Below are 22581 nucleotides of genomic sequence, written 5' to 3'. Positions count from 1 at the left end.
GATAATGACCTGAGCCGAAGTTGGACGCTCAACTGACTGAGCCCCCCAGGTGCCCCTTTTCTTCCTCTTTAGATGCCCGTGAGATATTTAAGGGAGATGTAATAGATAATTGGTTATGAGTTTGGAGCTAGAAAATAGATTTAGGCTAAATAGTTAAGTTATAATTTGCTTATATTTCAGTAGAAATTGACTAAAATTAAAGTAACTGGAAAAAAAGAATCACTGGTGGGTATATGAGAAATTCGTCACCAAATTTTGTGCCTATTCTAACTAGGGGAAAGATATCTGAGTGGACCTTTAATTTAGTCTTATGAAAAGTCTAAAAAAGAACAAAGCTTTAGCCTGGCGATGATTAACGCTCTTAAAGCCCCCAGGAGTCCCAGCTGGCCACCATAGTAGCTGTTCCCAAATCCAAAGAGGAAAAGTGTTTGTGTCTGCTTAAAAATGGAGTAATTAATGATGTGGGGAAAAATAGTTTTATTTGCTTCTCAACATGACGCTTCTCTGATAAGGGATAGAGTGTTAGGATTGAATATGAAGATTGCTAGGAAAAACACATGTGAGCTGATAATGCCTGTGCTGTATGAAGAATGCTCAGATGTTCAGAAGATAAGCTGCAAAGATCACTAAGATAGTATCTTAAAATGTCTAGAGAATTCTCAATATAAAGCTCCTAAAGGGGTGCCTGGGTGGCTCAGTCGGTTGGGCGTTCGACTTTGGCTCAGGTCATGATCTCACAGACCGTGAGTTCAGGCCCCACGTTGGGCTCTGTGCTGACAGCTCAGAGCCTGGAGCCTGCTTCGGATTCTGTGTCTCCCTTTCTCTCTGCCCCTCCCCTGCTCATGCTCTGTCTCTCTCTGTCTCAAAAACAAATAAAAATGTTAAAAAAAAATTTAAAGCTCCTAGAAAATGACTACGTCCACATGGAGTTTCGGATGCCTCAGCAATACTAATAAGAATTAGGGGGCGCTTTGGTGGCTCAGTGGGTTAAGTATACGACTTCAGTTCAGGTCATGATCTTGCAGTTCGTGGGTTCGAGCCCTGCAACAGGCTCTGTGCTGCCAGCTCAGAGCCTGGAGCCTGCTTTGGATTCTGTGTCTCCCTCTCTCTCTCTGCCCCTCCCCTGCACATTCTCTCTCTCTCTCTCTCTCTCTCTCTCTCTCTCTCTCTCTCTCTCTCTCAAAAATAAACATTAAAAATAAAAAAGAATGGGGAAAATAGGGTTATGGCAAGGGGGAGTGCTGGACAAGTTTCCCTGGTAATAAAGCAAAGGTGGGGCCTGCTTTTTGAGGAAGAGGACACGGGAATATTGTGGGCCAGAAGCACTGAAGGTAAGACGCCACTTCCTGGCCCATAGCCTTGGTCAAGTTGCTTTATGTTCATCCTTGAGATCTTAGCTCAAATTTAAGGGAGCCCACCCTGCTCATCTGCTGCCCCCCCCCCCCGCCCCCATATGAGGTCCCTGTCCTAGAATCTCATTGGATATGAGTTTGGAGCTAGAAAATAGCCCTTCTCTGACAGCATGTAACAGCACCGTAATTACATCATTCACTGTGCAGAGATCCTAGTCCACAGCTTAGGTGAGCAAGAAATGTAATTTAATTTATACATTCAACCATGGTGGTAGAAATATAATTTCAGTCAATTTGGGGTTGCAAAGGGTTCTATAGAGATGTAGGATTAAGTTTCTCTTTAAAAAAATTTTTTTAAACATTTATTTATTTTTGAGAGACAGAGCATGAGTGGGGGAGGAACAGAATCTGAAGAGAGAGACAGAATCCGAAGCAGGCTCCAGGCTCTGAGCTGTCAGCACAGAGCCCGACATGAGGCTCAAACCCACAAACCGTGAGATCATGACCTGAGCTGAAGTCGGACGCCTAACCGACCGAGCCACCCAGGCCCCCCAGGAGTAAGTTTCTGTAATTGAAGGGAGAAAAGGAGGAAAAGAAGTTATTAGAGGGTGACCATTTTGTCTTACTGTTATCTGTCCATAAAGCTGACTGTTAAGATACCTAGAGTCCTATCTGGTTCTATTTCCTTAAGTACCTAGGTTCTTGGGCAACAGCAGCCAGAGAAACCCTTGGAAAAGCTTTCTGCCCTGCCACACCTCCTCTGGGACAATGAACACAGTTTCACTATTTTATTTCTTTTATTATTATTTCTTTTAAGGTTTATTCATTTTTGAGAGATGGAGAGAGACAGAGTGACAGCAGGGGAGGGGCAGAGAGAGAGGGAGACACAGAATCCTTAGCAGGCTCCAGGCTCTGAGCCATCAGCACAGAGCTGACGTGGGGCTCAAACTCATGAACTGTGAGATCATGACCTGAGCCAAAACGAAGAGTTGGACACTTAACTGACTGAGCCACCCAAGTGCCCCCTGGTTAATATTTTTAAAATAGTATTAACACACACACACACACACACACACACACACACACACACACACACATTTACTCCGTCTAGGAATGAGTAGTGAAAGTTATGTGGGAGAAATAATTTTCCAGTCTTTACCAGTCTGGTGAGAAGCTTAAGCTTCTTAGAAAGGAAAGGAAAGGAAAGGAAAGGGGAAAGGAAAGGGGAAAGGAAAGGAAAGGAAAGGAAAGGAAAGGAAAGGAAAGGAAAGGAAAGGGGAAAGGAAAGGAAAGGAAAGGGGAAAGGAAAGGAAAGGGGAAAGGAAAGGAAAGGAAAGGGGAAAGGAAAGGAAAGGGGAAAGGAAAGGAAAGGGGAAAGGAAAGGAAAGGAAAGGGGAAAGGAAAGGAAAGGGGAAAGGAAAGGAAAGGAAAGGAAAGGAAAGGAAAGGAAAGGAAAGGAAAGGAAAGGAAAGAAGAGAGGAAAGGAAAGTTTAAAAAGAGAAGACAAGAAAAGAAAGTTTAAAAGTATCCAAAGGTGGGGGCGCCTGGGTGGCGCAGTCGGTTAAGCGTCCGACTTCAGCCAGGTCACGATCTCGCGGTCCGTGAGTTCGAGCCCCGCGTCAGGCTCTGGGCTGATGGCTCGGAGCCTGGAGCCTGTTTCCGATTCTGTGTCTCCCTCTCTCTGTGTCTCCCTCTCTCTGCCCCTCCCCTGTTCATGCTCTGTCTCTCTCTGTCCCCCCCAAAAAAAAAAAAAAAAAAAACGTTGAAAAAAAAAAAAGTATCCAAAGGTGGAAGCAACACAGGTGTCTACTACTGAACAGATAAACACAATATGGTCTGTACAGAGAATAAGATTTGTTTAGCCTTAAAAAAAACGGCAATTCTGTCACATGCTACAACCTAGATGAACCTTGACAGGATTATAATAAGTGAAGTAAGCCAGTCACAAAAAGACACACTGTATGATGCACTTACATGAGTGCGCTCAAATTCATAGAGACAAAAAGCAGGATAGTGGTTGCCTAGGGCTGGGGAGGAGGGGATGGGGTTAGTAGTTAATGGGTACAGAGTTACAGTTTTGCAAGATGAAAAGAGTTACTTGGAGCTGGAAGTTGCTGACGGTTGCACAGCTATGTGGATGTACCTAATGCCACTGAACTGTATACTTAAAAATGTTTAAATCTGTATTCATTGGATACAGGCAACTTTAATAAGAGACACAATATAGTGGCTTAAATAATTTTTATGTTATGTGTATTTTATCAGAATAAAAATATTATTCAGGGGCGCCTGGCTGGCTCAATGGGAAGAGCATGTGACCCTTGATCTTGGGGTTGTGAGTTCAAGCCCCACATTGGGTGTAGAGATTACTTAAATGAATAAATAAAAACTTAAACAAATATTATCCAAACACATGTGTAATTAGTTGTTTAACATCTTTCTCTTCAGCTAGAAGATAAGCTCTGTAAGAGTGGGATCTTGTCCCAGTAGGATCTTATTCACTGCTATGTGCCCATGATTTAGCACAGTGCCTAGCATGTAGCAGTAACTTCACAAATACTTGTCAAAGGCATTAATAGTCCTGGGAGTGGGATTTGGGGGGCAGGTTATGCCTTAGGAAAGTAATACCCCATATAACGAATTACCTAAGAAACATTGGCAGATTATTGCGTAGTTTGCTACCGATAATATTTAGTTGTCATAGTACTTGGGCATTTGTGAACACGTATCTTGATTAAATATAGAAAGAGGGGAAAAATGAGTATCACGTTACATACCTAGAGCCACATTCTTTTTTTTTTATACTTATTTATTTATTTTGAGAGAGAGAGAAAGGGGGGGGGCGGGGGGCAGAGAGAGAGGGAGAGAGGGAATCCCAAGCAGGCTTCACATTTAGGGTGGAGTCTGATTCAAGCCTTTGACCTGAGCCAAAATCAAGAGTCAGATGCTCAACCAACCAACTGAGCCAAAATCAAGAGTCAGATGCTCAACCAACCAACTGAGCCAAAATCAAGAGTCAGATGTTCAACCAACCAACTGAGCCAAAATCAAGAGTCAGATGCTCAGCCAACCAACTGAGCCACCCAGGCGGCCCATACCTATAGCTACATTCTTAATCACTCTGTCCCTTGCAGAGGAGGGATTCTCCCTTTTGAGCCTTTTAATATGCTGATGAATTTTAAAAATAATACTTATTGTATTTTCGTAGTTTAGCACAAATAGTTTACATTTTAGCCTATTAGATTTGACCTAAAATAAACATGTCAGCCTTTTAGTTACAGAAAATAAAAGAAAGGAAGGATATAACAGGCAAGTGGGGAAAGAGACCTGTAGGGAGGGGAGGGGAAAAAAAGATGGCTCTAGGGAAGCGAGCAATTGCAACTGAAAACAATACTCATTAAAATTAAAAATTCATATATCTTTTGAAAGCCTATACCTGGGAATATCCCAGAGGCAAAACCACTGGTTCATAAAGACACATGTACATGGATGCTATTGCAGCATTCCTTGCTGTGACAAAAAGCTGGAAACAAAGCCCGTGACTGAATAATTTATAGTATACAACACCATCGGTTATTATCCAGGCATTGACAAGGCTGAATTAAATCTAAATCAACGGACTTGGAGAGATTTCCATGAAGTGTTGTTGAGTGAGAAGAGAACAGTGCAGAAAAGTGTCTATAACGTCCACACATATATTCCACTTTTGCAAGGAAAAAAAAAAAGAGTTAAAAAGCCCTTCAAGTCTCTATTTCCAATTTTGTGAGCATGGAGGAAAATATGAGAGCACACATAGTTGTCGGGTGAGTTGTTGTGGGACTGTCTGGTGTCGGAGGGGAGGAAGAAGAAGAGACAGGAAGGAGGAAACAAAGTAGAGATGATAAAAACACATACAATTTGCATTTACATAAAGTTATGTGTGGCGTAGAAAAAAAATTAAGTTCAAAATTATGCAGTGAAAGCTAACTAGTCCCCTCCCTGGGTAAGGGTTCTTCACCTCTGAGGCCATCAACTCATGTTAATGGCAGAGGGACAAGACAGCCTTAGGCAATATTGACCCATAAGAGACATGAAGACTCTTGGTCGTGGCTGGCTTTCCCGTCTCTCCTAACTGGAGGAATGGCCTGCTGCCTGGCATGTGGGGAGCCAAATTGCTTATCTATAGTCTTTTAAAGTACCATCTTTTGGGGCGCCCGGGTGGCTCAGTCGGTTAAGCGTCTGACTTCGGCTCAGGTCATGATCTCGCGGTCCATGAGTTCAAGCCCCGCGTCGGGCTCTGTGCTGACAGCTCAGAGCCTGGAGGCTGCTTCGGATTCTGTGTCTCCCTCTCTCTCTGCCCCTCCCCTGCTCATGCCCTGTCTCTCTCTGTCTCAAAAATAAATAAAAACATAAAAAAAAAAAATACAGTACCATATTTTATTCACTTTGGGATCTAATATAAATTCAGGAAGTGAGAACCACCTCTGTCAAAGTGTTCCACTATGTGATCTGTGATATATAACATAAGGTGTATGATAGATGATTATAAGGTATATGGGTGGTGTGGAAAAACACCATGTTGTTGTGGTGCCTGGGTGGCTCAGTCCGTTGAGCAGACTTTGGCTTGGGTCACGATCTCACAGTTTGTGAGTTTGAGCCCCGCATTGGGCTCACTGCTGTCAGCGGGGGGCCTGCTTTGGATCCTCTGTCCCCCTTTCTCTATGCCCCTCCCTGCTCATGCGTGTGTGCTCTCTCTCTTTCTCTCTCTCTTTCAAAACTAAATAAACATTTAAAGAAAAAAACAAAAGACATCATATTGTGCTGGTTCAGCTTTTGGTCTCTGGGGTCAAGTGGTCCTGGGTTCAACTCTGCATTTGCTGGTTATAGCTAGCTGCTTTAACAAGAGACACAAAACAGTGACTTAAATAAGAAAATAGTTTAACTTCTCAAGTAATAATCCTGACCGTCAGTCGAGGGCTGGTCTGTTGGCTCTTGGTGATGGAGACTCAAGTTCTTTTCATCCCTTTATCCCTGCAAAGGTGAAGACCATTCACCTACTTGCCTTCCAGCCTGTGAGAGAGAGAAAAAGGAAAGGGGAGACTTTACTCGAAGGTGAACTTTTCTTATTAGCTTAGACACTAGTCACATGGCCACACCTAGCTGCAAGGGAGGCTGGGAAAAATGGTCTGGGGCTGGTATATGAGCAGCTAAAACTGTCATTGCTGAGGAAGACAAGGAGATAAGACACTACCCCCCAACTCTCAGAACTATATCCTAATAAACTGTGATACAATGGTAGAGCAAACTGGGAAACTATAAAGAGGAGTCCTGATCCGGTCTGAAGGGTCAGAAAATTGACTTTTTCCCGAGGCAGAGGTCTAAGGGATTCACTAGAAGAAGCAAGGAAGAAGGTTCTAGGAGGAGGGAACAACGTGCAAAAAACTCCGAAATAGAGGAATCGCAAAAAGGTTTAATTTAAGCAAATACATAAATCAGTTCTCTTCCCAAGGACCCAGGCTGGCTAGTAAAATATATTGTAACATGTGCATCAGCCCTCAGATACACCATTTATTTTTGGGGGGCTTGGAACTATCCCACTGTGGTTCAGCTGGCAGCCCAGAGAAAGCTGACATCGGTTTGGGAAGGTCTAATTTTTTCTTTACGCGAGACCCAAGTGAATGAGCTTTGCGTGTGTTGCTGTAGAAGAATTTGACAAAGTTGTGCTCCTTATTTGCGTTATTTATGATTTTAGGTAACGTTACAAAATCGTCCCGTAATTTTCTATAATATATGGAAATGGAAATGCGGTGGCTTTGAAAATCATTTGCCTTTTCACAGCAAAGGAACAAATTGACAGTTGGGTAATGGATCCACCTTGCCACGTGGGAGGTGAGAGCTGCAGTAATCATTGAGTCACAAGACTCATTTCCATACACAGCACATGAAGACCAGTTTCATTGCTTTATTGTTTCACCTCCTATTAAAGCCCTGTTAAATGCGAGTCAGCGTCCACTTGAGGTCCTAGAATTTGAGAGAGCCCATCTTGCCACACTGCTTACTCTACCGTTTCTTATTGCAACAGGGTGATTGTTTTTAGAATATTAATGTGCTTCTCTCCTTTGCTTTCCCAAGGACATAATTTTCCCCTTAGTTGGTTCTAGGCATGTATCTGATTTGAAGGAGATGAAAATCTGTTATGGTGCAAAGAGAAAGGCTGGGTAATTTCCGTTTTTTGGCATTTAAAACCAGGATTAGGCAGTCAGGCCTGTCTTGAATATGGGTTTTGCATGTTAACATCTTTAGCGTACCTAGGAACCAGGCCCTGGTATAGTGTAGAAAAGTGTAGCGTCATATAGAAAAGAACCCCAAGGAGGGTTGCTAGATAAAATGCAGGTTGCCCTGTTAAATTTCAGGCAAACGATGAAAAGTTTTTTTTTTTTTTAATTTTTTTTTTTTAACGTTTTATTTATTTTTGAGACAGAGACAGAACATGAACGGGGGAGGGGCAGAGAGAGAGGGAGACACAGAATCGGAAGCAGGCTCCAGGCTCTGAGCCATCAGCCCAGAGCCCGACGCGGGGCTCGAACTCATGGACAGTGAGATCGTGACCTGAGCTGAAGTCGGCCGCTTAACCGACTGAGCCACCCAGGCGCCCCGAAAAGTTTTTAAACATAAATGTGTTCCAAATACTGTACGGGACATACTGACACTAAAAAATTATTTGTTTATCTGAAATTCAAATTTAACTGGGCATCTTGTATTTTTATTTGCTAAGCCTGGCAAGCCTAATTTCCAGGACAGAGAGGCAAATAATACCATAAAGTAGGAAAATAAGATGTGAGGGGAGTCTATAGCATGATAGTCATACTGACTGTACAAACTTTGAAGCCCTTTTCTCTATTTGACCAGAGACCACACCTGCTATGGAATCAGAAAATATCAGACACAGGGTGCCTGGGTGACTCAGTTGGTTAAGCCTCTGACTTCAGCTCAGGTCATGATCTCACGGTTTGTGGGTTCAACCGCTGCACTGGGTTCTCTGCTGTCAGAGAGCAGAGGCCCGCTTCGGATCCTCTGTCCCCCTCTGTCTCTGCCCCTCCCCTGCTTGTGCTCTGTGTCTCTCCAAAATAAATAAATAAACTTTAAAAAAAGAAACAAGACTATCACAGATACTTGCTTTCCTAGCTTCCCTTGAATATAAGTGAGGCATGTGCCAGTCAGATATATACATGTACCTTGACATTGATTAGGAAGCTGGTACTTGGAAGAAGCAGGTGTTCTGGTGTTGGGTGATGACAGGGACCTTGGCTGCATACGGTGTCCAGTGTTGTCAGTGGAGGAACCTGCGGGGTCCAGTGTCCATAGCAACAGCAGTGTTTCTAAAGCCTTGTTGTGAGCGTTGTTCCCCACTGCAGAGCCTCGGCGCCTGGTTCTGGCTCTCCCAGGGATCCTGCCGGCTCTCCAGTGCCTTCTGATGAGTCCCTTTGCCCCTTCACTCTGCCAGAGTTGGTTCTGTGCCTTGCACCTAAAAACTATGAGCGATAAGTGAAAGAAAAGTCTTCCCAGGCATGAGAAATTATGGAGAGGAGAACAAGAGGAGCGGGAGATAGGAGAGGAGGGTGGGCAGGAATGGGTTTGGACAGGAGATGGAATGTAGGTAAGCTGCGGGGGCCGGAGGCCTTCGAGGGTGCTCCTGTGCCAGTCTGCGCTGGTGGAGCTGTCCTGGTGGTTCACAGCCCATTCTGACTGCCTGATCCGGTTAGTAAACACCAGTGTCCATTTGGATTGTGCGGTGCTTATGCTTTACTGGTTTTTAAAATGTTTTGGTTTGGGGGCACCTGCATGGCTCAGTTGGTTAAGCATCCGACTTTGGCTCAGGTCATGATCTCACCGTTCCTGGTAAAGCCTGCTTGGGGATTCTGTGTCTCCCTCTCTCTCGCCCCCTCCGCCATTTGTGCTTTGTGTGTGTCTCTCTCGCAAAAATAAATAAACATTAAATTTTTAAAAAATATTTTGGGGTTTTTTTTATTTGCAGGGTTTTTTTTTGTGGTAAAAAAAAACCCACATAACATAAAATTTAGCATCTTAGCCTTTTTAAAAAAAAATTTTTTTTAACATTTATTTATTATTGAGAGTCAGGGGCAAATGGGAGGAGCAGAGAGAGAGGGAGACACAGAATTGGAAGCAGGCTCCAGGCTCTGAGGTGTCAGCACAGAGCCCGAAGTAGGGCTCAAAGTCACAAACCGCGAGATCATGACCTGAGCCGAAGTCGGACACTTAACCGACTGAGCCACCCAGGTGCCCCTTGTATCTTAACCTTTTTAAGTGTAGTTCCATAGTATTAAGTACTCACATCATTGTAAAGCAGATCTCCAGAATTTACTAGTCTTGCAAATCTGAAACTCTGTATCTATTAAAGAAAACTCCCCTTTTCCTCCTTCCTCCAGCCCCTTTCTGTTTCGGTGAATCTGACTGCTCTAGAGAGCTTGTGTAAGTAGAAACCTAGAGTATTTGTCCTTTTGCATTTGTCTTACTTAGCACGATACCCTAAATGTTTATTCATTTTGCAGCACCTGACAGGATCTTCTTCCTTTTAAAGGCTGAATAACATGCCATGGTATGTACATACCACATTTTCCTCATTCATTCATCGATCCACGGACACTTGGGTCCCTTCCACATCTTGGCTGTAGTGAAAAACGCTATGAACATGAGGGTGCAGATATCTCTTCAAGGGCTTTGAAATATTTTGAGTTGCAGGGCGCCTGTGTGGTTCAGTCAGTTGAGCGTCCGACTCTTGGTTTTGGCTCAGGTCATGATCTTGTGGTTCGTGGGATCGAGCCCCGCATCCGGCTCTGTGTTGACATCTCTCCTTGGGATTCTCTCTCTTCCTCTCTCTCTGCCCCTCCCCTGCTCATGCTCTCTCTCTCTCTCTCTCTCAAAATAAGTAAATAAACATTTAAGAAATGTAAATATTTTGAATTGCTCCTGGGTGCAACTATTCATCTTGCTTAAGGAGAGGGGATCTCTGAGGGTTAATGGCCAGAGATGTCCTTGATTCCAGTGTGGCACAGGTGAAATGTAGAGTTTAGCTGAGGAGCTCAAGATGTGGTGAGGAGGTTGTTCTACAGCGAAGACCTGTGTAGGGAAGAGCACCCAAGCCAGACTTGATTGGAAATCCCAGACCTCTGAGTGTGGGGGGCTCAGAGTCGAGAGTGCTGCTGGCTGGCTGGGTCCGGCTAAGTTAGACCAGAGTAACCATGGACTTTCAGCCTCAAACGCCAGCATGGCAGGCAGCACCCAAGGTGAAAGAGGTGCTATCATAGCATCTTAAGACTCCAACTCTTGGGGCGCCTGGGTGGCTCAGTCAGTTGAGCGTCCGACTTCAGCTCAGGTCATGACCTTGCAGTTTGTGGGTTCGAGCCCTGTGTCAGGCTCTGTGCTGACAGCTCAGAGCCTGGAGCCTGCTTCGGATTCTGTGTCTCCTTCTCTCTCTGCCCCTCCCTCACTTGTGTTCTATCTCTCTCTGTCTCTCAAAAATAAATCAATGTATCAAAAAATTAAAAAAAAAAGACCCCAACTCTTTTTGGACATCATGGGGTTGTAAAAACCATAGCCCTCAGCGCTCTGTTGGATAGAGAAGCGGAGGGCAAGGTGAGCTACTGAGAGACACATGTTACCTACATGGATGGTGAAATTATTGTATTAGCTACTTAGTTACTTCTGTTCTTGGCAAAGGTGTGGGTAGGGCAGAGAAGGAAGGCTAGATCAGTGAGAGATTAAATTCAAAATTGCTTTTCCTTCTGCATACCGAGAAATTTGTGTTGGCTTTTTTGTGACCCTGCTATATTTCCCTGCTTTGCAACCAATGTTGTGTTCTCCAGCCACACAGGACTACACGCTACCCCTCCACTTGGGCCCCGGAGGAGGAGCCCCTGGAGTTTGGAGCAAGTTGCTCAGCTGTTGCTGTGCGCGTCCTGGAGAAAATCAATGGTTTCCAAGGCGCCACAGCTGCGAACTCTATGTGCTTCTTCTGTTCATTCTGTTCTCTCGCTGTGGAACTCTCCCTTCCCTACTTGAAAAAACTCATTAGCCCCTTAAGAGCCATACCAAATGCCACGCCTGAGAAATTTATTTCCGGTCTATGTCCCATCCTGTGTTCTCTCTCTCTCTCTAGGAAGAAGCAATCACACCATTTACCCCCTGCCTTTTGCGTTTGATGGCTGGATGTCTGTCTGCCTCACCAGGCCAGGCACTGAGGGCAGCAAGCACATGGTTTTGTTGTTATGCCCCAGCTCCTGACATGGAACCTGGTGGAGCTGGGCCCTAACAAGTGTTAGCCGAACACTGGAATGAGCTCCCTCCTTTGTCTTTCCCTGTTTGACCACCCCGATCTCACATGTAAATGGCCTTTAATTAGATTTATCTTTGATCTAAATACCGGGGTTTATTCTTACCCACTTATGATAGCATTTAGTGAAACAACTTGCACATAATAGGTGCTCGTGTGGTGGTTGATTTGACTGGATGTCTTGGTTTCATGCCTTTGTTCACAGAATGTCAGAATTTGAAGAGACCCTAGAAATCACCGAGCACAACCTGTCACCTGGTGTGTGAATTGGGGATGTCTCTGTGCCACTGGGTTAGGTCATACACATGGGTGTCTGTACTAATGCATCCCTGTGGCGCTAGTCTGCTGCATGGTCAACTCTTTTTGTTCAGTTATTGACAGCATTTGGCAGGTGCTTTCTCATGTTGATGGTGGTGATAAACAAATTGAGAAAGCAGTTCTAGAAAGAAGGGGTGGAATGCGCCAAGCAAGGAAGTGTGCGTGAAATGCCTGGAGCCATTACTACATTTGGAGTTCAGCATTGTAGCCACAGAACTAGAAAGGCAGAGGTTAGGGGCGTAGACAGACAACCAATGAGCCTGGAGAGAGGCAGGGTCGCGAAGGGCCTCCCTTGTTAGGCATAAGGAATTCGTTTTCATTACGTTGTCATTGAGGATCCTTGAGGAACTTTGAGCAATGGATTGATATTAGAAAGACCTTGCTGATATCATTATACTTGAGGCATAAGGTAGGGAGGTGACTTTAATATGGTGGCGAAGGATGGGGACCCGGCCCAAGGCAATGGTGGAGGGGATGAGACGAGGAACAGAAAGAAGAGATATTTAAGATATACATGTAAGAGGTGCTGGTGAGATGGGTGAAAGGAGAGGACTGGAGGATGACTTCCATTTTGGGGATGGCCTCCTGGGTGGATGGCAGTGGGCCGTCGACCATGAGGAGCCTGAGGATCCTCTAGGTCACAATGATCCATCTTCATTTTCATTAACTGCTCTGAGATTCAGAAAAAGTTATGGCTAAATATACAGACATGACATGGACAGTCCCCAGAGAGAGGTGACAGAGGTTAAAGACCTCCAGATGTAAGGAATATAACAAGGGATGAACAGGATCAGCACCTTAACAAGGTGCTTTATTCTAGAAGTTTGAGGGGCCACTGGGAGAGCAGTTTCAGTAGAGCGTTGAGTCAGGAAGCCTAGACGAGGTAGAAACTTTCCAGGAGCTTGGCTGTATAAGGAGAGGATGACAAGCAGAGAGAGACACATTTTCTTTTTTTGTTAATAAGATAAGAGAGCCTTGGACTCACCCACCCACTGAGAGGCAAGCGCCAGATGAGAGGAAGGATTGGGGGTCAGGAAAAGGGGAATAATCAGGGGAGCAAGGAACTTGAGGCGGGGCAGGTGGACGATTAGAGGAAGGCTGATCCTTTCCTCAGAAACATTGAGGAAGGCTGTCGGGACAGGTGCTGAGGAAGATGTGGGTAGTGTGGCGAGTGCAGGGGTTGAACAGGAGACATCTGAGGTCTGCGCCCATGGACTCTATCCCCAGTGAGCCAGGGCCTGACACAGTCACTGGAGAGAGGGCAGCTACCACATAATGGTGGAGAGGGCAGACTCCGGAGGCACGGCTGGAGTTCACGTTCTCTTCCTGCCGTTCACTAGCTTATGACCCTGAGAAACAAACGCCCAAACACCATGTGCCTCAGTTTCCTCATCTGCCTAACGGATAGGACAAGAATCCGCAATGGATTGCTGTGAGAATCAAATGGGTTACAATATGCGAAGGGCTTGGAACAGGTGTACAACAGGCGGCGTGTAACAGCTGTTGTTACTGCTGTCATTGTCACCATCGCTATCTGCTGAGCCAAAAGGTCTCTGGTGCACGGTTGGAGGTTGTAAAGATGTGGACCGGCTGTTGAGTAAAATAGGGACCGAAGAACGTGAAAGTTTAAAAGTTTGCTGAGTGACACTGGGGGATGCAGCTAAGACCAGGAGATAAGACTGTTAGCCTGTGTGACCTTGTCCCCAAACAACCTAAAGGGACAGGCTTTGTTTTCTGTTCCTAGAGAGGACACTTGAGGTTTAGAGAATTCCAGTGACTTGCCTAGGGTCACACACCGGTAAGCTGGCAGGAACAAGTGATTTGACTCCAGCTCTGTCTTTTAACCACAATGGGGTACAAAACACACCACGAAGCAGCTCACAAACCAAACTGTCACCAGGCTCTAGAAGCTGTGGTTGCCAGGCAGCGATGGGGTTATCTGTGGTACAGGGCAAGAACAAAAGACATAGGACAGACAGAAGGATCTGGCTTTGTGAAGCACTTCTGTGACAATGGCTAGTGGAAGTTTCCTCCAAGTGACAAAAGGCTAGTTCACATCTCACTGGAAACACAATGCTTGTTTGTTTGTTTATTTATTTATGGGGGAGGGCAAGTGGGGAAGGGGCAGAGAGAGGGGGGAACAGAGGATCGGTCAGAAGTGGGGTCCGTGCTGACAGCAGACAGCCCAACGCAGGGCTCAAACTCACGAACTGTGAGGTCATGACCTGAGCCGAGGTCAGACACTTAACCGACTGGGCCACCCAGGCGCCCAATGTTCATTTATTTTTGAGAGAGAGAAAGCGAGCAAGGGACAGAGAGGATAGGAAGTGCGCTCAGCACTGAAAGCAGAGAGCCTGATGCGGGGTTCAAACCCACGAACCTTGAGATCATGACCTGAGCTGAACTCTGGTGCTTAACTGACTGAGCCACCCAGCCTTCCCACAAAGCCAAATTCTGATGCATTGTGGTAAAGAAGGCTTTTGATAAATAGACCCTTTATTCAAGGACTTGGCTCAGCATTAAAGCTGATGGAACAGACAGAGTATATTATCTGGGATACATATATGGTGGGATCCAGCAGAGTGCCCAGCACACCATGGTGATTAGCATGTGTTTGCTGAATGAATGTCTGATTAAGCGATGGCTCTGGAGGTGTGGTAAGAGGGCGGAGAAGACATTTGGAGGATCCTTTAGAAATTAGTCTAACAGAGGCTTTTTCTCGAACATTTTAAAGTATTGGCACTACCTAGAAATTGCTTAAAATATCTGTAAAATTCTCACCTAAACAATTGAAATCACTCGACCATATTAACTATTCTTCTAACAGCCAAGCCCCACCAGCTTCTAGACGGTAATGGCCCAGCTGGTTTAAATGGGTCTCCATGGTTACAGGCATGCTCTGGTTTCCATGGTTACATTTCCCAGTCCCTTGCAGGAGTTAGATATATGTGAAATTTCAAAGGATTTTTTTTTTTTTCCTCTCTCGCCAGCCTACACAGAAATCTAGGGTCCGAAGGTCTGAGATGAAAGTTTCAGTGACCTCTTGGGAAGGAAAGGGGGAAATGGTAATAATATTTGCGACAGTTGCAATCTATCATTGAATGAGGAAGAAAGGATTCAATGGGGACCTATTGTGGCAGTAGAAAGATATCCCTATATTATGAGCCTGAGCATTTTGCTTAATTAGTGGAGGAGGAAAACTGGGGTAAGGGAACAATACGCTCTTGTCTGGATCTGGCTCCCTGGGGGCAGAGGGGATGTTGGCCAGAGGTGGAGGGGGAATTCTTCCACATTAGAGTCCCTTTAGAGTGACCAATTCATCTCTCTGCCATGACAGCGCTGTAGCCTTCTTGTGTTGATTTCCCCCATGCTCCTCATTTCGAATCAGCTCTCTTGGACCATTTTGGCTCAACCAGGCAGGCATCTGTTACAAGGCACCAGTCCAGGTCAAGACATTGTCATTGGAGCTGGCTTTTCTTGACAGAGGGAGCCCAGGTGGAATTCTAGTGCCTCCTTGTGGCATCTCTAACATTTCTAGCTCTATCTTATCCTGTAGGAACCGCTCCCCCCACCCCCGTCACCCCCCAATGTTTTCCTGTTAGTATCTAGGAAGGAAAAATTGTCTTTCTCCCTGGATTCACGTATCCATCCTTCTCTCCTTCCTTCTCACAAAGTTACAGGGTATCCATTACGTTTTGGCTAGGCCCTAGAAATAGTACTAAGAAAGAAGAGGATATTGCCTTCACAGAGTTCACCGTGTGGTGTGGGGAAGAGGCAAAACAGGTGAATAGCTCCCGGTAATAAAAAAGCAAATGGGGGGCGCCTGGGTGGCTCAGTCGGTTAAGCGTCCGACTTCAACTCAGGTCACCATCTTGCGGTCCGTGAGTTCGAGCCCCGCGTCAGGCTCTGGGCTGATGGCTCAGAGCCTGGAGCCTGCTTCCGATTCTGTGTCTCCCTCTCTCTCTGCCCCTCCCCCGTTCATGCTCTGTCTCTCTCTGTCTCAAAAATAAATAAACGTTAAAAAAAAAAATTAAAAAAAAAAAAAAAAAGCAAATGGGACCATGACAGAGGGAGGGACCCACCAGCTGGGGAAGCCGGGGAAGCTGTGAAACTGGAGCGCCTTTTTGAGCTGGGTGTTCAAAGAACCGGTCCCTCAAAGATGAAGGATGAAATAAGGACAGTATTCCATTAAGCAGGGGATTCTGTCTTCAAAATAAACTGGAGTACAAAATGTAGTAACACCCACCTTTATCTGGGCTCATCTGCTTGCTACTCTGTGGTCAGAAGCAGGTACAAAGACAGTGCTGGTGGGAAAACCTGAGAAGGTGTCAGTAGTAGAGTCAATCCAGCACAGCACCATTGGCTGAGTTATGGGCACCCAAAACACAGATGGTAGGCACCTCTTGGAAGGACCAGGTTGTTCCCTGGGCAGAAGGTGGGGTGTGTGAGTGAGCAGAGATGCACAAAAAGAGGCTGGGAGGGAGGCACAGACATACCCGCACCTGCAGCAGAGGCTTCGTGAGCTAGTCCGAAGACAGGGCACTTGAGTCTGAAGGCTATGGAGTCATTGAAAGACTTTAAGTAGGGGAGAAACATCATCCAATTTATGAATTACAAAGGTTGTTCTAATGGTGTTGTGTTCATAACTAAGTTCAAGAACGACTCCGGGGGTCTGGATTGGGAGACTTCATTGATGGCGGTGCCTGTTCACAGAAAGAGGGAATCTAGGGGTCCCTGGGTGGCTCAGTCAGTTAAGTGTCCAACTCTTCATTTCCACTCAGGTCATGATCTCACAGTTTGTGAATTCGAGCCCTGCATCAGACTCTATGCTGACAGTGAGGAGCCTGCTTGGGGTTCTCTCTCTCCCTTTCTTCTGCTCTCTCTCTCTTTCAAAAAAAAAAAAAAAAAAAGAGGGAATCTAGGACAGGTCGGAGCATGGAAGCTACACCTACTGGTCTCTTGTGTATTCTCCCAGAGATATTCTTTGCTTCTACAAGCATATTTCAATTTAAAGCCAATAATGAATTCTATTTGGTCATGTAGGGCCTAGGAGCATCCCATGGATATGTCCAGCAAGCAGGGGATCTTGAATTAAAGAAAGCAGTCTGCCTGGAGATTTAGCTTTGAGGGTCATGGGTATCTAGACAAAAAGCAAAATCATAGGAGAATAAGCAGAATGGGAAGAGAGGACAACTATGAGGAACAACTGTATTTAAGGGGGAAGTAGACAAAAAGACACCTGTGAAGGCCTGTAGTGGACATATGGGACTGACTGTTCAACATTCATCCTTTTTCTACAACTGCCCCCCCCCCCCACCGCATGTTTATTGAAGAAGCTCCCATGTTATTTTGAATTGACATCCTCAAACCAATCCAGCCTAGTGAGCACCTAACACAGATTAGAACAGAAGTGTCTCCTCCATTCCAGCTACAGCTCATTGATCCAGGGGTGGGCTGCTGACCCAAGCCAAGCCTGAGTCCTCCCTAGAAATTATTATTTTTTAGGAGATAAAACATTTTTAAATTTCAGGGGCTCCTGGGTGGCTCAGTCAGTTGAGCCACCGACTTCCGCTCAGGTCATAATCTCGCGGTTCGTGAGTTTGAAACTCGCGTCCGGCTCGCTGCTGTCAGTGCGGAGCTCACTTGGGATCCCCGTCCCCCTCTCTCTCTCTGCCCCTCCCCTGCTCATGCTCTCTTTGTGTCAAAAATAAGTAAACATTAAAAAAATTTTTTCTTTTAATTTCAATACCCAGCTCTAGCATTCATATACCCTGGCCTGGGGACAGGGTGGGGAGTACTCAGTTTTCCCTGTCCCCAAGGAGAGGGTAGATAGCTGAGTCACCCTTCACCCTTCACCCCCCCAGTAAAGACCATCAGAAGGCCCAGATCCTGAGCTTTCAATATCAGGATCCAAATATGAGGGCTCACTCTCCCTCGAAGCTCAAACAACCTTCAACCAGGAAGGCAAGCCTTCTCCTTTGTCTCCTGTCCACCCTTAAGACACAAAGACCTTCTGTCTGGCTAAGCAGGCAGGTCTGTTGGTGAACCCCAGGAGAATACAATCATCTTTCCAAATGTAGCAAGCATACTAGGTCTCCGACGCCCCATCTTGGAGCACACTTGGGGTCAGTTTCTGGAGGTGTTGATGCACGGGGGGCACTGAGGTTTTGCACAGCTCAAAGCCTTTCAAGAGGTGGACCTGGGAAGCTTATATGGAGGAGATGCTGCCTGAGATGCTCACCTGCCAGCAGGCAATTTCTGCAGCACGGTCCCGCAGGCCATCTCCCTTCGTGTGACATCTGTGGGTCACGGGAGAGGAGGCGGTTGACGTGAGTCACAGCCGCAGCCTAGAGCATGGCACCAGCCGTGATGAACTGCTCCAGTAGCCAGGGCCTGGAGTGGAGATGGGGGAGAGCCAGTTTGTCCTCCCTGGCAATTTGCGTGCTGAAATGAAAGAAGGAGGCAGTGTTCTTGGTGTGGCTAAAGCTGTGAGATGTCCAATTCAAAACTGTTAACGGCCACGCTCTTTTCCACATGGAGAAGATCAGCCTGTGGGGCCTGAGGTTGATGACACAGGAACTCATAGGGGAGCAGACTTAGAAAAGAAAGAGTCCGCAGGGCTGGAGACGCTGATTGCAGGCACCCTCACCCTTCCTGAGCTCTGTGTTTACTTCTGAATGATGGGGAGTTTCTCCCACAAACGCCTCTTAATTTGAATTGGGCTTCTGACCTTTGTTGCATCCTAATACTATAGAGTGACTTAGATGAAGCATAACCAGTAGGAGACAAAGCTAGGGAATAGGGTCACAGAAGTAAAAGGATATGGGTTTCTGGGGCACCTGGGTGGTTCAGTCGGTTAAGCGTCTATGGCTCAGGTCATGGTCTCAGTTTGTGGGTTTGAGCCCCGCATCTGGCTCTGTGCTGACAACTCAGAGCCTGGAGCCTGTTTCGGATTCTGTGTCTCCCTCTCTCTCTGCTCCTTCCCTGCTCATGCTCTGTTATGCTCTCAAAAATAAACATTAAAAAAAATTTTTTTTTTTAATTTTAATGTTCATTTATTTATTTAGAGAGCAAGCAGAGGAGGGGCAGAGAGTGAGGGAGAGAGAGAATCTCAAGCACTGACGGTGCAGAGCCCTATTTGGGGATCAATCTCAGGAACCATGAGATCATGACCTGAGCAGAAATCAAGAGTCAGACACTTAACCGACTGTGTCCCTCTGTTGTATGTAATTTTTATGAATATTCACAAGTTGTCAAAAAGGCCACACCACTTTACATCCTTCTAGCAATGTGGAGAACACATTTCCTACCACTCTTGCCAACGGGGTATTTTAATATTTTTTACTTTTGGGAATCTATTAATTGAAAAGCGACTTCTTACCGTAGTTTTAATTTGCATTTTTTTATGAGCAAGGTTGAGTTTCTCTTCATATATTTAAGCTTAAACTATTTTATTTCTATGAATTGTGTTCATATTTGTTGCCCATTTATCTGTTGGCTTGTTGATTTTTTGTTGTTGTTGAATTACTTTTTTTTGAGAGAGAGGGTGCAAGTGAGCAAGGGGCAGAGAGAGAGATGGAGAGAGAGAGAATCCCATGAGGGGCAGAGAGGGAGAGAGAGAAGTGGGGCTCGAACTCACGAACCATGAGATCATGACCGAGCTGAAGTCCAATGCTTAACTGACTGAGCCACCCAGGTGCCCCATTGTTGAGTTTCTTATCGACTTCTGTCCGTTATTCAAATGCTAAGGAAATTATGCTTTTGTCTATGATGTGAGTTGCAAATATTCATATGTCTTTTGACTGCTTTCTACACAGAATTTTTTTTTAATATTGTTCAATTTATCAACGCTTTATTTTAAGGCTTCTGGGTGTTAACTTATTTTTTGGCAATCCAATTCTGAGATTATAAAAGTAAGTTCTCTCACATTTTCTCCCAGTACTTTTATGGTTTCATTTTTTTGACATCATAAAATATGTGATCTGTCTGGAATTTGTTTTGATCTACAGTGAGAGACAGAGATCTAACCCAATTCTCCCCCTACATGTCTACCCAGGAGTCTCAACATCACTTACTGAGTAATCTATTTTCCTTCTCACTGACTTGAAATGCCTTCTTTGTATTTGTGTCTGTTTCAGAACTTTCTATGACAGATGAGCTTTAACCCCATTCCCAACTTTGTCCAACCAAGAAAGCTTCATTGTTACTGTTTTATTTTTAAAAATGGGAGAGCCTTGAGAATGTTGGTCTGTGGAGGGGAAGAGCAGGTGGCAAAGGAAATTACAGAGGAGGCACCAACGGGGCCATGAAGGGCAAAGAGGTTGGGACCATTATGACAGATCCAAACAGCTCATTGGTATGCCCACCTCCGACAGGGGAGTGTGTGCTCTGGATTCTCAAAGGGTTTTTGCATAGTGTGAGGTCTCCTCCCTTTTAGCTTCGTGTAGCCCTCCCTCCCAGTTTGTCAGCCTCTTCTTGGCCACCCCGTCGGGAATCTGTGTCTGTTGACCAAGTATTCTCTCATGGACCTTCCTTGCACTTCTCGGAGGCCCAGAGCGCAGCCTGGACCAATGTTACTGCCCATCTCGCTTTCTGCTCCTCTCTGTTTAGGTACCTCTCACTTGCCCCTCGGTGTTCGTTCCAAACCTCCCAGGCTCTGGCCCCTTCCTCCCAGCCAACGGCCTGTCTCATCTGGGTAGATGGCAGGTTCTCACCCGGAGTCCACGGTAGGGATTCAAGAGGCTGGTTCACAGAAGTTCTGTGTCAAAATCTGTGAGAAGTGAAATATCCACAGTGTTCATCAGATTCCCAACACCCCAAAAGGTCAGAAAACTTCTCCCTCAGCAAATCGAGTATGCTAGGTATAATCTCCTTGAGCTTTTTAACTTTTACCTAAAAACTTAGATATATATATATATATCCATAACCACCCTCATTTCCTTTTCTCTGCTTTGGAGGACATGGGATTCCTCTTCCTGTTTCTTCAAAGCCAGTCCCATACATCACCCTTTCACTCCAGCCTTTCTGCCGGATTATTTTCTCTGAGTTACTCTCCCCTCCCCTCCCCTCCACGCCTCCTGCCTTTCACACTGGCCTCTCTCGCTCCTAGGTCCACACAGGACAGCAGCAACACCACACTCCGGCACCCTGGTGCCCCCTCCCTTGCTCTCAGCAGGCCGGGGGCCTCTCCTCTGTGGTCTCGCAGTATCCCGTGCACTTCTGTCCTGTGCCCCCCACCCTGCACTATTACAGCTGTGCTGTCTCTCCTGTGAGACTGTGACATTGAGGACCACATCTTACTTTATATCTCTAGACCAATGTCTCACACACCATGGGAAGCTCGATCAATATTTGTAGTCAGGAGTTAATTGATTCAGTTCTTCTTTAGACCCTCTTCTCTCCTGTCTTTTCTTGAGGCCTAGAAATTAGAACAAGAAACCGTTTTCTGGGTAGGCACACGGCGGGTTTGTCCAAATGTAGCACCTCTTTGTTTTTTTCTTGTATTTCTTTTCTCTCTTACGTCATGCAGTACTCCACGAGCTTTAAAAAAACAAATGTGTTCTTTTGGCTACAGCTACACCGTGCATCGGTCTAAACGACTCCTGAACCCTCTTCTGCTTTATAACGGGGAATTCAAAGCTCATACTCTAATAAAGTATAATTTGTATTATTAACACCTAAATTGATGTGATTACTGCCCCCATCGAAGTGCATCTGCTCGGGAGGCAGTACAAATACAGCTCATTGAGAAATAGTTACCTACGTAAGAAAAAGAAAACCCAGGCCAGAAGTCCGAAATCAAGGTGTCAGCAGGGCCACGCTTCCTCTGAAGTCTCCAGGGGAGAATTGTTCCTCGCCCCTTACAACTTCTGGTGGCTTGTAAAGTTCCTTGGCGTGTGGAGGGTATCACTTCCGCTAATAAGGATACCTGTCGTTGGGCAGAACCCACCCTAAATCCAGGATGATCTCATCTTGAGATCCCGAGTTTAATTACATCTGCCAAGACCCTTATTCCAAACCAGTCACATTCTGATGCTCCGGGTAGATGTGACTTTTGGGGGCCGCTATGCAGCCACTACCCCTGGCACTTCTCCAGACCCAGACCTCCAGTGCTCAGGAGAGGAATGTGAGACTCTCCCATCTCCCTTCTTGACTCCACCTCATTTTATGATTTGGGGGTTTGTGGCCCCAACTTTGGTTAACCCCTCTCACAAGCTGCCCCAGACACTGAACACCTTCTATCCAAGATACATGATTAATTAGCAATGTCAGGCAAGCTTCCTTGTTATTGATTGGGTTGAAGCTGGCAATTCCTCACATTTTTTCATTTCTTTTTTCTCGTCTTGTTTGTAAATAGAAAAGGCTAAATGAATCATTTTGAATTGTATTGTGTATTGAATTGTATTATCCAGAGGATTCGATGGAAGCCAGTAAGTAGGAGACACGCAGAGCTGTCTTACTGGGCGGAACCTTACCTGTCTCAGGCATCTCTAAAGCACTTCATTGCATGGATGCGCCCTCCCCACACTTCCCCCAACACAGACTCATAACCCTGAGACCTGGACTAGAAGATAACTGATG

At 45.6% G+C, this 22581-nt stretch overlaps 1 protein-coding gene across 4 annotated transcripts in view; it reads right to left on the bottom strand.

Moving 5' to 3' along the window:
• GPALPP1 (GPALPP motifs containing 1) overlaps positions 1-22581 on the bottom strand; it is a 63642-nt gene that overhangs the window by 10244 nt on the left and 30817 nt on the right. For 2 of the 4 annotated variants that reach the window (XR_009248806.1, XR_009248809.1), the window contains 5 exons: positions 21301-21418; positions 20715-20770; positions 18242-18444; positions 8567-8863; positions 6296-6401 (listed from right to left, as the gene is read on the bottom strand). The gene's annotated coding sequence lies outside the window, so the exon portion shown is untranslated. The remainder of the gene's footprint in view (positions 1-6295; positions 6402-8566; positions 8864-18241; positions 18445-20714; positions 20771-21300; positions 21419-22581) is intronic. The other 2 variants (XR_009248813.1, XR_009248810.1) reach the window with 2 other exon arrangements.

The sequence above is a fragment of the Neofelis nebulosa genome, chromosome 1, assembly GCF_028018385.1.
Source record: "Neofelis nebulosa isolate mNeoNeb1 chromosome 1, mNeoNeb1.pri, whole genome shotgun sequence".
Taxonomy (NCBI): Eukaryota; Metazoa; Chordata; class Mammalia; order Carnivora; family Felidae; genus Neofelis; species Neofelis nebulosa.
Note: the sequence above shows the minus strand (reverse complement) of the source record. Positions and strands in the feature narration are given on the sequence as shown.